We start from the raw sequence: 13,457 nt of genomic DNA, 5'->3' as shown, positions 1-13,457 counted from the left end.
AGAAACAAATTTTTTAAAAAATCTAGTTTTGTGCTTTGTCCTAGCTCATAGGGAGCTCTTTATCTATAGGTATTTCTGCACATGTAAAATGAAGTATTAATGCATGACCCCAGAGAGGTTAAGAAAATGACTCATGAAATAGGCATGTCTACTTCCATGCCTAACATGAATCTGCTCTTGTGGTCTTTGAAAATCTACCTGAGGACTATTATGATTGCTGATGCTGACATCATTACTTTTTAGAACAGCTTTTTGTACATGCCAGTTGCTCTCGGTCATTGTGCCTGAATGTTAAATAGCCATCAATGATAAAATGTAATACCAGAAGAGAAACTGTGTGAACGTTTGACACCTTAACTAGACATAAGCAAGCTAAAGACATTATGACATTTGATAGTTATACTAACATTGACAGGTAGAAGCTATTACTGTCCATTCCAAAATGAGAGAGTGCAACTTTGGTGAGTTAAAGGATACTTAAGTTCGTATGCCAATAAGTGTTAGCATTGATACTTGAACTTATATTGTCTGATTCTAAAATTCATTACTCACATCCAAGAAACACTGCACTAGAGCCACTAGCCAAAAATTAATGGTATTTTAGGGAAAGAGGAACAATATTGGAGTTGTTTAGGAAAAATACAATTTTCAAAGTTAAAATAGCAAGTTAATGTTTGCTGAGAGAAAAATTAGCATAGGATTTCAAAACATAACTTTAAGAATGCCAAATGAAAAAGATTCTTGCTTCTATTTCATTTTAAAATATTATGTAATATTTTCAATAGACTTTCTCCATTTCTTATAATTTTGCATTCTTTTTTATATCCTAGAGTTTAAATGTCCCCTTTTAAAACTTACGTCGATGGTTAACACATACTTTGTGGCCTGTAAATCTCTGGCTTTAGTGACGTTAGCCTTTTTCCATACCAGGGGTTTAACAGCCTGTATTTCACCATTTAATAAAAATGCCTCTGTTTACCTGTCATCTTTATCTATCTATCATCTATGTAACCATCTATTCCATCATTTCATCTTTCTATCACATGTAAATTATAGCAGTTATTCATTAGAAAGACTATTTGGTCTTTGGGGTCTGGCAGCCATGGTTTCAATTCTGCCAATTGTGTGAACTCTATCAGATGTAATTGTGTGAACTCTATCAGATGTATTAAATCTATTGCAACTTAAATTATCACAAACTTGATGGTTTGAAAGAGTACATGTTTATTATTGTACAGTTTTCATGGGTCAGGAGTTAAGGCATAAGACAACCTCGGTCCCCTGTTCAGGATCTCAAAGGGACTGCAGGATTGGGGGTTCATTCCAGGCTCAGGGTCTTCTAAGCTCATATGGTTGTTGACAAAATTCTTTTCTCACTGCTGTAGAACTCATGGGTGCCTGCTTCTTCAAGGCCACCAGGAGAATCTCTCATCTCAAGGAAGGCCTCTAATGGCTTGACTCTTAAATATGTATTTTCTGATCTGTATATAGATATAATGACATATACCTTTTAGGGTTTTTTGTGAATTTCAAATGAGATAATAATATAGCAATGTCTGGTACACTATAAATATTTAAAATATTACTCATTTTAAAATGAATTCAACATTTTCCTTCATCATCAAAATAATTTGTGCACCTTCCATTCTAGATTATAGTTCATTTATAATTTACTCACACTTTTCAATTTCTAGGCAAATCTTACAGAATATTTGGTTTTAGAAATTTTATAAATAAAAAGGTTAAAAAATGTGGCCACATATATAGGTAAGCATACAGATTTTATGTAGAAGAATAAGCATTTTCAATGTCATTGTTTGTATTTTCTCAGTTTAGTGATGAAGATTCTGGTGAGGTAAGATATATGAAAATACTTTTTTAACCATTGCACATAATGCAAATAATAGCAAAAATTTTGATACAGGCTGAGGTGGACTCAATCTAGGGTAAAGATAGGAAAAATACAGAAGAGATGAATAGGAGGAAATATTGTGAAGAAAAACCAGATTTGGAATAATTCAGGACCTGTGTCATTGCAAATACATTAGTTGACTATTAAATAATATTCATGAAGCAGGACATTGAGGTAATAATCAGGACTTCAAGAGATTGCCACTTAAACATTTTCTGTCTTAATTTTTCTGTCAGAGGGACACAACAAGTTATCCAGAGGACTGAACCCTTTTCTTTAAAAAAGACCAATTTTGAATGTTCCTTTTTGTTATCTAAATCTAAGCACAATTCATCCCATTGTTCTAGGAATAAATCTTTTATGATTTGTGATGGTCTTTTGAATTATTTTTGTACTGATGCAAAGAAACTTTTTTAGAAGGAAAGGAAATAGAACTTACCTCTTTACCTTTTGAGGCTCAGTGTTTTTATGATCTCTCTGATAAGCAGAGATGATCTTAATTTAGCTGGCTGTAAATATGTCCAAGTCTCCAGTAAAAGGCAATGAGAGTCTGATTGGTGCTGTCAATTTAGTATGAAGATCTGACCAGCATCACAGGAGGGCTGGTCTTGACCCAGCCTGTGACTGACACCAGAGTCTTCCTCTTGGCGAGTTCTGACATCCCCAGTGCAAAGCTATGTTTAGGAGGAGCAATGAATATATAAACCAGAGAGCTCTCACTATGGATGCCAATCAAGCAAAACTCCTAGCCAAATAAGGGAGTGGCATTACATTCCTTGCTCACTATTTGACTCTGTGAGGAAATGGGCTGAGCAAGGGCTTTATTGAGGAATGGGTACACATCAAAAAGAGTAGCACTAGTTTTAAATGTGACCTCTATGCCAGTGAAAAATGCAAGGACAGATTAAAATTAATGTTCATGTTTAGATTATTCAGGTTCTCTAAGCAAATCTTTTCCTAGTGTTTGAAAACAGAGTTAGATTGAGGCTGATTAAAATCCCAGCATTATTTAATGTTAAGCCCCCCAAATGAGAAACTGGATGTTCTGCTAATTTGGGCAGGTTGTGGCTCAAGTGATTAATTTAAGTTAAAAAGCTGATGGAGAACGAAAAACCAGATGTGCCTATAAAAGTACGTCAAAGTCTTTTTTAAATCAGTGCCACCATTTAGCCATTTAACAATCATTTAACAAACATTTTTTTTATAACTCCTATATGCCTGTAACTTACTATTATGCATCAGAAGGTCAAAAAACTTTGCAACACCACCAGACCATATGAGAAAGTAGCAGACCTGTATTTATTTCAGAGTCACCTTGCAACTGATAATGAACAGAAAGTAGAACTTTATTCTCAGCATATTTTCGAGGTAAATCAAGCTGTCACCCATGATTATTTTTCACATCCAACCTTTTAGGGAGTATCAACTTGCTTTGTTCCAGTTTGTGCTTTTTCAAAGCAAAAGTTCTGCATTAAAAATACAAGACTGAGAGAAATGTGCATTGAAAATGAAAAAAGGAGAAATGTCAGGTCAAGAACCTGGGGACAAGGAAGAGTATCATGGGGATTGTTTGAATCACAGTGTACCTTCAAAAACTGAGTGATGCTTTTAGAATTGCCTCTGGTTTCTTAATTATCTGGGCAGTTTCTAAACTGATGATAATTTTCCATCCTTTATAAAGTTGACTCATTGGAAAAGACCTTGATACTGGAAAAGATTGAATGCAAAAGGAGAAGTGGGCAGCAGAGAATGAGGTGGATAGATAGCAACACTGACTCAATAGACATCAATTTGAGCAAACTATGGGAGATAGTGGAGAACAGAGGAGCCTAGCATGCTGCAGTTCATGGGGTCACAAAGAGTCAGACACGACTTAGTGACTCAAAAAAAATAAAAACAAGTAAAATTTAAAAATAAACAGTGCAAATAAGATATTTTATTCTCATGCTAACCACACATTTATTCTAAACATTAATTTAAAAAGTTCTATGTGGAAATGTTCATCACTTAACTTTTCCCGACTTCAGTTTCCTCACGTGTAATAGTGAGACAATATGTCAATGTACGGCAAGAAACCACTACAATATTGTAAAGTAATTAGCCTCCAGTTAAAATAAATTAATTAATTAAATAAAAAAAGAAAAAATATGTTTTCTAGTAACATATCAAACAAACATATATTTCTAAAAAAATATTAGAAGCATTGTAATCTAATACTTAAAGATTGGAAAATAAGGCCAGGCACAATGGTAGAAACCAGGTAATTTAGTTGATAATAAACCTATTGGGAGAGAATCAGCAATTTTCTTTGTCTTACATTTGCTATTGCAGGAAAACCATAAAGCCTAATTGATTTTTACTCAATTTGATAAAAAGCTACTGTGAATCAACATACTGTAAAATTCTACTTGGGATTTTACTCTCCCATTTTTAATAAATATTTTGTTTTCATTACTACAAGAGAAGTAAATCATTAGTCACTGTCTTCTTGTCTTTGAATAAAATGACCACCAGTAAATATTTTTAAGGAAATACATCTTTTAAGATCTGCTATCAGTTAGTTCTATACTTGCAAATTGGCTTGCTCTTTGACATTCATTTGTAACCCGAAAATCAATACTCATGACTCCTTTGAGGTTATTTGCAGACATGGGCAGATGTGTAGAGCAGCAGATAGGTTGAGTTGCCTAATGTACAAGCTCCTAGCTGAGGCAGATCAAGCCACAAGGCAACACTGAGTTCTTGTTTCAGCCCTCATATTATAAAGACATGTCCTTTATGTGTTGGTCTTTTTAGTGTGACCATTAATGTCTGGGAATTTTGTGCTTTTCTGTTGATAATTCACGGTTTAAGATGGCCCCTGAGCATAGCACAGGGGTGCAAACTAGTAATGCTAAGTGTGAGAAAGCTGTGATGCCTTTTCAGAGAAAATTCATGTGTTAGGTAGGCTTCATTCAGAAATGTTTTTTAGTGTTTCTGACTGTGAGTTCAATGTTAGTGAATTAGCAATATATGTTAGGTTAGGTGCTGTAAACAGAAATACACATGAAACCAGGTTGTGTGTTGTTTGATTGAAAAAATATTGTAACTAGTAGCTTGCAAAACCCAACTGTGTATTTCTCCTAGGAGCAATGGTTCAAATAAGCTAATTCAGTGTTTATGGCAATTTTATAGAATATAACTATTGTGAATAATGAAAATCCACTGTAGCAGAAAAAAGGAAAGTTTAATGTCTAGATTACTGGGGTGATGAATGAATGTTTATGTTTTTGTGAAGGGACATTGGGAAGGATAATTTTTCTTTATTATAACATCTCCAGTAGCCTCTCTTGGGAACTCACAGTAACAAAACTCAGACTCACAAAGTTGTATGATTTCATTTTGCTCACACGTTAGAGTGGATACAGTCTGTGAAATCCTTGTGCTAGTTTACATGTATTCAGACAAATCTGGTTCTCATGGCGTATAGCAGTTTCTGTATTCTTACCCATAACTCAGAGTGGTGGCAGTGATGCAACAGCTAAATCTAAAATGCCAGAAAAGTGTTTATTCATTCACTTCTTAAACAGTTATTCTGCACTTACTATATGACACCTATTGTTTTACTCATAGTTAAAGCTGTGTTTTATCCAGTAGTCATGTATGGATGTGAGAGTTGGACCATAAATAAGGCTGAGTGCCAAGAATTGATGCTTTCAAACTGTGGTTTTGGAGAAGACTCTTGAGAGTCACTTGAACTGCAAGGAGACCAAACCAGTCAATCCTAAAGGAAATCAGCCCTGAATATTCATTGGAAGGACTGATACTGAAGCTGAGGTTCCAATACTTAGGCCAACTGATACAACGAGTCAACTCAAGGGAAAAGTCCCTGATGCTGGGAAAGATAGATGGCAGGAGGAGAAGGGGATGACAGAGGATGAGAGGGTTAGATGGCATCACCAACTCTATGGACATGAGTATGAGCAAGCTCCAGGAGATGGTGGAGAACAGGGAAACCTGGAGTGCTGCACTCCATGGGGTTACAAAGAGTCAGATGCGACTGAACAACAACAAAATTGCTCTACTTATACAGATAAACATCTCACAGTCTGTGGAAAATGAAATAGGAAATTAAATTTGAGTTCCTGAACTTGAGAGTCATTTGGCAGTATGAGAAAGAAAGCAATGAGGGCTTTTTTTTTTTTTTTTCCTTAATTGAGATATAATTGACTTTTAATTGGGGGCTTCCCAGGTGGCCTGTTGGTAAAGAATCTGCTTGCCAATGCAGGAGACATAAGAGACATGGGTTCAACCCCTGGGTTGGGAAGAGCCCCTGGAGGTAGACATGGCGACCCACTGCAGTATTTTTGCCTGGAGAATCCCACAGACAGAGGAGCCTTGGGGGCTACAGTCCATGGGGTCACAAAGAATCAGACACAACTGAAACTACTTAGCACCCATGCAGGGCTTCCCTGGTAGGGCAGCTGGTAAAGAATCTGCCTGCAATACAGGAGATGCTTGCTTGATTCCTGGGTCAGGAAGATCTGCTGGAAGAGGGATTGGCTACCCACTTCAGCATTCTTGGCTTCCCTGGTGGCTCAGTTGGTAAAAAATCTGCCTGCAATGTGAGAAACCTGTGTTTGATCCCTGGGTTGGGCAGATCCCCTGGAGGAGGGAAAGGCTACCCACTCCAGTATTCTTGCCGGACAATCCCCATGGGCAGAGGAACCTTGCAGACTGCAGTTCATAGTGTTGCAAAGAGTTGGACATGACTAAGTGATTAAGCACAGCACAGCACAGCACATGTGCAATTGACCTATAACATTATATTATTTTCAGGTACATAACAAAATGAGTCAATATTGTACAGAGAGAGAAGCTTCTGAATAATTAGGAAGTCTCTTTCAATAATGTTTAATCTAGACAGTTAGCGTACCTTCTAAAATCAGCAAAACTTCAGTAGGCATTGGGTACAAGATATTTTTAGAGTGATATTCATAGTCTCTTTCAAGTAGAAGACTAGAAGGAGAGTCACACCTCCAGAATTTACAGTATTTCATAAATTTTGTGAATTTTCACATTGGAATAGAAATAGCTAAAGCAATAAAAGTATCATTTGAGAAAGCCTCTGTAGTAAAGGGAAAATCTTGCTTCGAGATTGAATTTAGAGCATTTGAAGACATGTAGAATCATATTTTTCTTCTATCAATATATCAATTCCAGTAAAAAGTAGTTACCATCTGACATGGGCAAACTTGGACAGGTACAGGGCAAAGAAGCATGTTAGATATTTCAATTTGGGAAAAGTATTAGTGAAACTGACACGAAGAAGGGAAATAGTTTGTAGCAAGCTTCTTACTCATAATTTACTGTTACCAATGACACAGTAATGAAATACTGGTATTAAAACCATATCCACCTTTTATTTATGAATAAATATTTTGACAATGTGTTGGTAATTTTGCTTAGGTTGGCCATATACAAATCTGTTTTGAATTCAGCAGGTAGAATATTTGAGTATAACTTTTTCTTTTATAAAGTTTTACTTGGTTTCAATCTTGCATCATGTCTTGATAGCATGGCCTCTTCCAGGCACTCTATCAATGTCACTCATACCATTTCCTCACTTAACACTTGATATGTTGGTCCTGGCCAGATCTTTGACTTTTCTGAATTGTAAACATGTGTATCCAAAAGTTGGCCTGACATTTCCACTTGGATATTTCAAAGGTCTCTCAAAAACAAATGTGTCCACAAAGGTTTTCTTCTAATTATGATCCTTTTCCTGTGTTCACTATCTCAGTGAATGGCACACACTTCTCTCTAATTGCAGAAGGAAGAAATTCTGCTTTACCTCCCATTACATCTAAACAAACATCTGTTGATTTTAAGCCTTCTCTCTCCTTTGTTAATACCATAGTTCATGCAACCTCCATAATTTACAATCTGGTGTCATATCCACTTCACCCCCTATCGAAATGCTCCTCTCAGCCAATATGAGTCCCAACAACTGATGGAACAGTTTTCAAAACTCATCCCCATTTCTCTGTCCCTAATATTTTTGTTTTCCTCCTCAATACATCATATTCTCAAATGTATACCTCTTCTTGCTATCTCAGAGCCCTTGTACTTTCTCTTGCTTTTATTTATTATTTTAAAAAATTTATTTATTTGGTTGTGTCAGGTCTGGGTTTTATTTGAGGTGCACCAGCTTAGGTGCTCCCTTGTGTATAGAATCTTAATTCCCTAACTAGGGGCTGAACCCACATCCCCAGTATTGGAAGGTGGATTCCTACCACTGGACAACCAGGGAAGTCCCTCTGTTGCTTTTAGGTACTCTTAATCCACTCCCCATTTCTATGTTTATCTACTTATCTTTTACTCATCTGTCAGATTACAGCTGAAATATCAATTCCTGATAGATTAATTTCCCAGGCAATACCTTCTTTTGACTGGATCTTCTATACTAAACTCATCTTTTTTTTTGTTTTTCTTCATTGAATTTAGCATTGTTTGTAGTTATAAGCTTGGTCATTGATATTATTTTCTGTTTTTCTCACTATTTTGAGGAAATACTAGAGTTAACTGGTTAAAGAAATTTTGGGTATATTTTAAAAAGAATTATGAACAACATTATTTTTTTGGCAAGCATTACCAGCAATCTGGAAATAGCATGGGGTCACTTGTCCACCTAGCATAGCTTTTTATAAGACAGGATGTTGACTAGACCCTCTTGAATGCCTGTTTCTGAGATAATGTGCTCTATTCTAAAGATGTGGACCTAACCTAGACAGTTCCACTTCTCTGTCATTTCATTTAAACCCAAAATATAAATATAAATTACCCATTGTGCTCTTATTAATTGTTTGTTACCCTGATCAAAAACTGAACAAAACAATATAAGAACAAGCCTGTAGCCAATAGGGCTAGCAGAACATATCTATCTATCTATCTATCTATATATATACATACATGCATATGAATATATGCATTTGTATATCATTTGGTCCTAGGAAACTATGTCTTTTATTAGCAGATATTTTCAGTCATCTCTTCCCCCAAGAAACAAAAAACAATGAGATATATTACATCTGAAAAATAGAAATGTACATATCGTTTAAAAAAGAAACAAGCCACGACAATAAGGGAAAAAATATCACAAATAGCTTCCCTGAATTCAGTTTCAAGAACCTATCTAGAGAATATTATTATTCCCCTTTCTGTTAATTCTGAATTGTTATTTTTGATACTCAATGTTGCTGGCTCATAGAGTATTCCTTAATGTTCGTATGGACTTGTTAGGTAGTCTTCAAATGAAGTGCGCGTCATAATTACCTGAGAAGCAGTTTTAGAATCCAGATACCAAATACCCATCTTCTGAACGGGAATTTCCAGTTGTGAGCTCACACATGTACAATAAATACAACAGCAAAATCTTTAACCACCATTTGGATACAGAGTTATGAAAGGCAATCATTTTGCCAGATGTTGCACATATTGGAAAATTTTAGATATTAAATGTTTCAAACCTAAGACATTTTTTGTAATTTCAAATATACTTAGTAAATCATTTTTAGGCTGAATGACTTCCTTAATTTTCTTCCTAGAATATATAAATTGATGTAGTCATTAACAAGTAGGATTTATTTTAGATCTTTTGTTATATTAGGTCTACAATAACTAATGTATGTGGGATTAAAGAGTAGCCATCCATATTAAGATTAAAAGAAAATGTATGCAATGTTATAGTATGTAGGTAAAGAGAAACATCTGAATTTAAAGATGATTCTGCATTGTTATGAGATACTTAAGAAAATGCTAGCTTTAGAGCTATTGGTAACATCCCTTATTCTATTTGGAAATACATTAAAATGTCTTTAAATGTGGACAATTCCTTAGTATTTTAATATTCTGTTAGGCAAATTCTAGTAGAGGTACTGTTATGAAACACAAAGAAAATTCAGAGGTATTTAGTTTAAACTGTCAACATTCCATGTTAGCAAGTGTACGAATTACTAGAGAGAATTTCCAGGGCATACATCCACTACAATTAAGAATGAATGCACAACAAATGGGTGCTTGTATAAATCAGAGTGTTGTTGGGTGCATAAAACTAAAGCTGATTAAATATGCTTTAAATATAAAGCAAGATGTATTAGTTAACAAAATCATAAATAACAGGTTTTCCCCAAACTTTCTGCTCTGTTATGCTCAGCACGTTTGCTTTGGCTACCTAGAATAAAAAGATGCATTTAGTAGCTTTAAGAATTACCCAGTCATACAATAATTAGCAAAAAAAGTCAAAAAGGAAGCAGTCTAAAAATCTTCTGTGTGTGTGTGTGTCATTGATCACAGCTATCCTGTATATGTGAACTTGAGGGAAGAGTTCCAACTATGTTTAGGTTGTGTGTGTGTGTGTGTGTGTGTGAGAGAGAGAGAGCTCAGTTTCTCAGCCATGCCCAACTCTTTGCAACCTCATGGACTGTAGCCTGCCATGCTCCTCTGTCCGTGGAATTTTCCAGGCAAGAATACTGGAGTGAGTTGCCATTTCCTTCTCCAGGGGATCTTTCCCAACCCAGGGATGGAGCCCACAACTCCTGCATCTCCTGCACTGGCAGGCAGATCCTTTACCACTGAGCCACCAGGGAAGCCCCATGTTTAGCTTAGACCATTCGTATTTTATTCTCTAGGGATATTTTATTCATCCCTGAGGTGCATGGCAATATAAAGGAAAATGAACAATCAAGGGGTCTATTAGCAAAGATGAGGAGGAATGGATGACTACTAGGTAGATGAGAGAGGATTATCTGACATCCGATGGAGAATGGATCTTCTTAGGTAACAAGACATTTGGGCAAAACTTTTCATTCAAGAAAGTTGACAGTGTTCAAGTGAAGAGACACCAATAGCTTTGATTTGAGTAAAGCTCTGAAGCCATTGGGCTTCCCTGATAGCTCAGTTTGTAAAGAATCTGCCTGCAATGAGGGAGACATGGGTTCAGTCCCTGGGTTGGGAAGATCCTCTGGAAAAGGGAAAGGCTACCCACTCCAGTATTCCAGCCTGGAGAATTCCATGGATAGTCCATGGGTTCGCAAAGAGTTGGACACAACTGAGTGACATTCACTTAATTTCATTTCATTTCTGATGCCGTGAGGGTTTTTTATACAGTCCAACAAAAAGTATTTTTCTCATGCTGAGAACAGCCTCAAACATAGGCCAGACTCAGAAACTGAATGTAAAGAGTAAGGTGGTGAGGTGTAGTGACTTTTTCTGGTCCTGCTTAAATCCTTATTAGGACTATAATATTGCACACACTGCGGTTGATGAATAAATTATCTCAACTAATTGAGTTCCACATATATTTGTCTTTACCACAAAGAATAAGAGCATATATATTTTTCTTACAACAATAGCAAATAAACTCATTATAGGTATCACAAATAAAATTCATTATATTGTTTTCTTATATGAAAGAGAAAAAATGTATTTAATTATTTAGTCTTTCCTGTGGATATTATACTTAAAAATTAACAGCTCAACTTTTATATATTGAGAAAAGCAATTTAACCGAGAATTAGCCTTGTAAAGGAAGTTAGGGAACTCAACAGGGGATGAGGCATGACTTAAGGACCTCAGTTTATTATTGAATATATTAAAAACATTGCCTTTGGAAGAGCTTTCTGCCATAATATTAAACCTTAACATTTATGCACTCTATTAGTTGTATATCAAAATTGCAAAATAACTGATATCCAGAAAGCTCAGTAACACTGTTGAGTTTACAGAGGAACTCAAAAATTTTCACACACACAAATACAAAAAAAGTAAAACACAGGAGAATGTGGAATTAAAGTCCAATAAGCTCAGGTTTGTTTAATGAAATGTTAACAATTCTTCTCATACTGAAAAGGTATATTGAGAGGAAGCTATGATCCTTTTACAATGGAAGTTGGGATTATGGCAAAGCACAGGAAGATAAGAAAGGTGAGCCAGTTTAAATGACCTTTATTCAAGCTCTACTGAAACAAATGAATAAGAAGATTTATCTAACAGACTATAAAACAGAGTTAGAAAAAAGATCCAAATGCACAAATGAATATACTTTCATCACAGGAAATTTATAAATGTGTAATTATATAGTAAAGTATTTACTCTGGATTTTTAAAGTTAACAAACCATATTTGTTGACACACGTATGTTTCTGATATGCACAAATTAAAACATTAGCTATATATATATATATATATCTTGTTTAAACATTTGTTGCACAATTTAGAACATTCCCAATTGCTCAAATATAGTCATATGTTTTTGTTTCAGAAATTTTTTTTAAAAATTCTAAACCATTAAATCAAGTGTCAAAGAATTGGGCTTCCCTGGTGGCTCAGACAGTAAAGAATCTGCCTGCAATGCAGGAGACCCGACTTCGATTCCTGGGTCGGGAAGATCCCCTGGAAAAGGGAATGGCCACCCACTCCAGTATTCTTTCCTGGATAATTCAATGGACAGAGCTCTGAGCCTGGTGGGCTACAGTCCATGGGGTCGCAAACAGTCATACACAACTCTTACCATTAAGTTATTCTATGTGATCTCTGGTATCTCAAAAAGATTATACAGTCTCAAGTGTTCAGATGTAGTAATACTAGCAAGAGAAAAATCACTTTCTTCTGTTAGCATTTATGATATAATTCAGAGCTTCCTTCCTTGTAATAATTTTGTTACTATACTAGTGTGTACAACCTGAGGATTGTTTTCCTCAAAATAATTTTCTTTAATGACTATAAAATGAAACAAACCTAATGGAAAAATTCTGGGCAGAAATTAACAAAGAACTCTGAGGGTCAATTGGGAATAATGTATATACACATGTTGTTAGTCTCTAGGTTGTGTCTGACTCTTTTGCAACCCCATGCACTATAGCTTGCCAGGCTTCTCCGTCCATGCAATTTCCCAGGCAAGAATACTGGAGTGGGTTACCATTCCCTTCTCCGGGGGATCTTACCAACTCAGGGATTGAATTTGCATGTCTTGCTTGGTAGGTAGATTCTTTACCATTGAGCTACCAGGGAAGTCCATGATCCAACAAGGCAAATAAGTAATGAGCACCATTATTGAGGAAGAATCAAGTATAGGAGAATATCTCTTTCCAAAGAAGTAAAAATATTGCAGAGTGGTTCACATTTTGGGCTGGATTTTTGAGTAACAGTCTGTTCAGTAGAAAAAAATGGGAGAAGTTATTTTAAACAAAGGGAAAAATATGAGGAAAAGCATTGAATCACAAATACTTATGCATTTGTACAGGGGCTTCCCTTGTGACTCAGCTGGTAAAGAATCTGCCTGCAATGCAGGAGACCTGGGTTCGATCCCTGGAGTGCGAAGATCCCCTAGAGAATGGAAAAGCTACCCACTCCAGTATTCTGGCCTGGAGAATTCCATGGACTGTGTAGTCCATGGGGTCACAAAGAGTTGGACATAATTGAGTCACTTTCACTTCATTTCACTTCATGCATTTGTAAAACAATGAGAAAGGTAATGTAACTGGATCATGAAGAATGAAGAATAGAAA

General features: G+C 35.8%; 1 long non-coding RNA gene across 1 annotated transcript; it reads right to left on the bottom strand.

Moving 5' to 3' along the window:
- Positions 1–1,212: 1,212 nt before the first annotated feature.
- On the bottom strand, positions 1,213–2,641 carry LOC123328556. The gene is made up of 2 exons (XR_006543452.1): positions 2,352–2,641; positions 1,213–1,481 (listed from the first exon to the last, which is right to left on the bottom strand). It is a non-coding gene; the product is annotated as an uncharacterized LOC123328556 (long non-coding RNA).
- Positions 2,642–13,457: the final 10,816 nt, after the last annotated feature.

This window comes from Bubalus bubalis, chromosome 2, assembly GCF_019923935.1.
Source record: "Bubalus bubalis isolate 160015118507 breed Murrah chromosome 2, NDDB_SH_1, whole genome shotgun sequence".
Taxonomy (NCBI): domain Eukaryota; kingdom Metazoa; phylum Chordata; class Mammalia; order Artiodactyla; family Bovidae; genus Bubalus; species Bubalus bubalis.
This window is presented reverse-complemented; position numbering and strand designations above follow the sequence as displayed.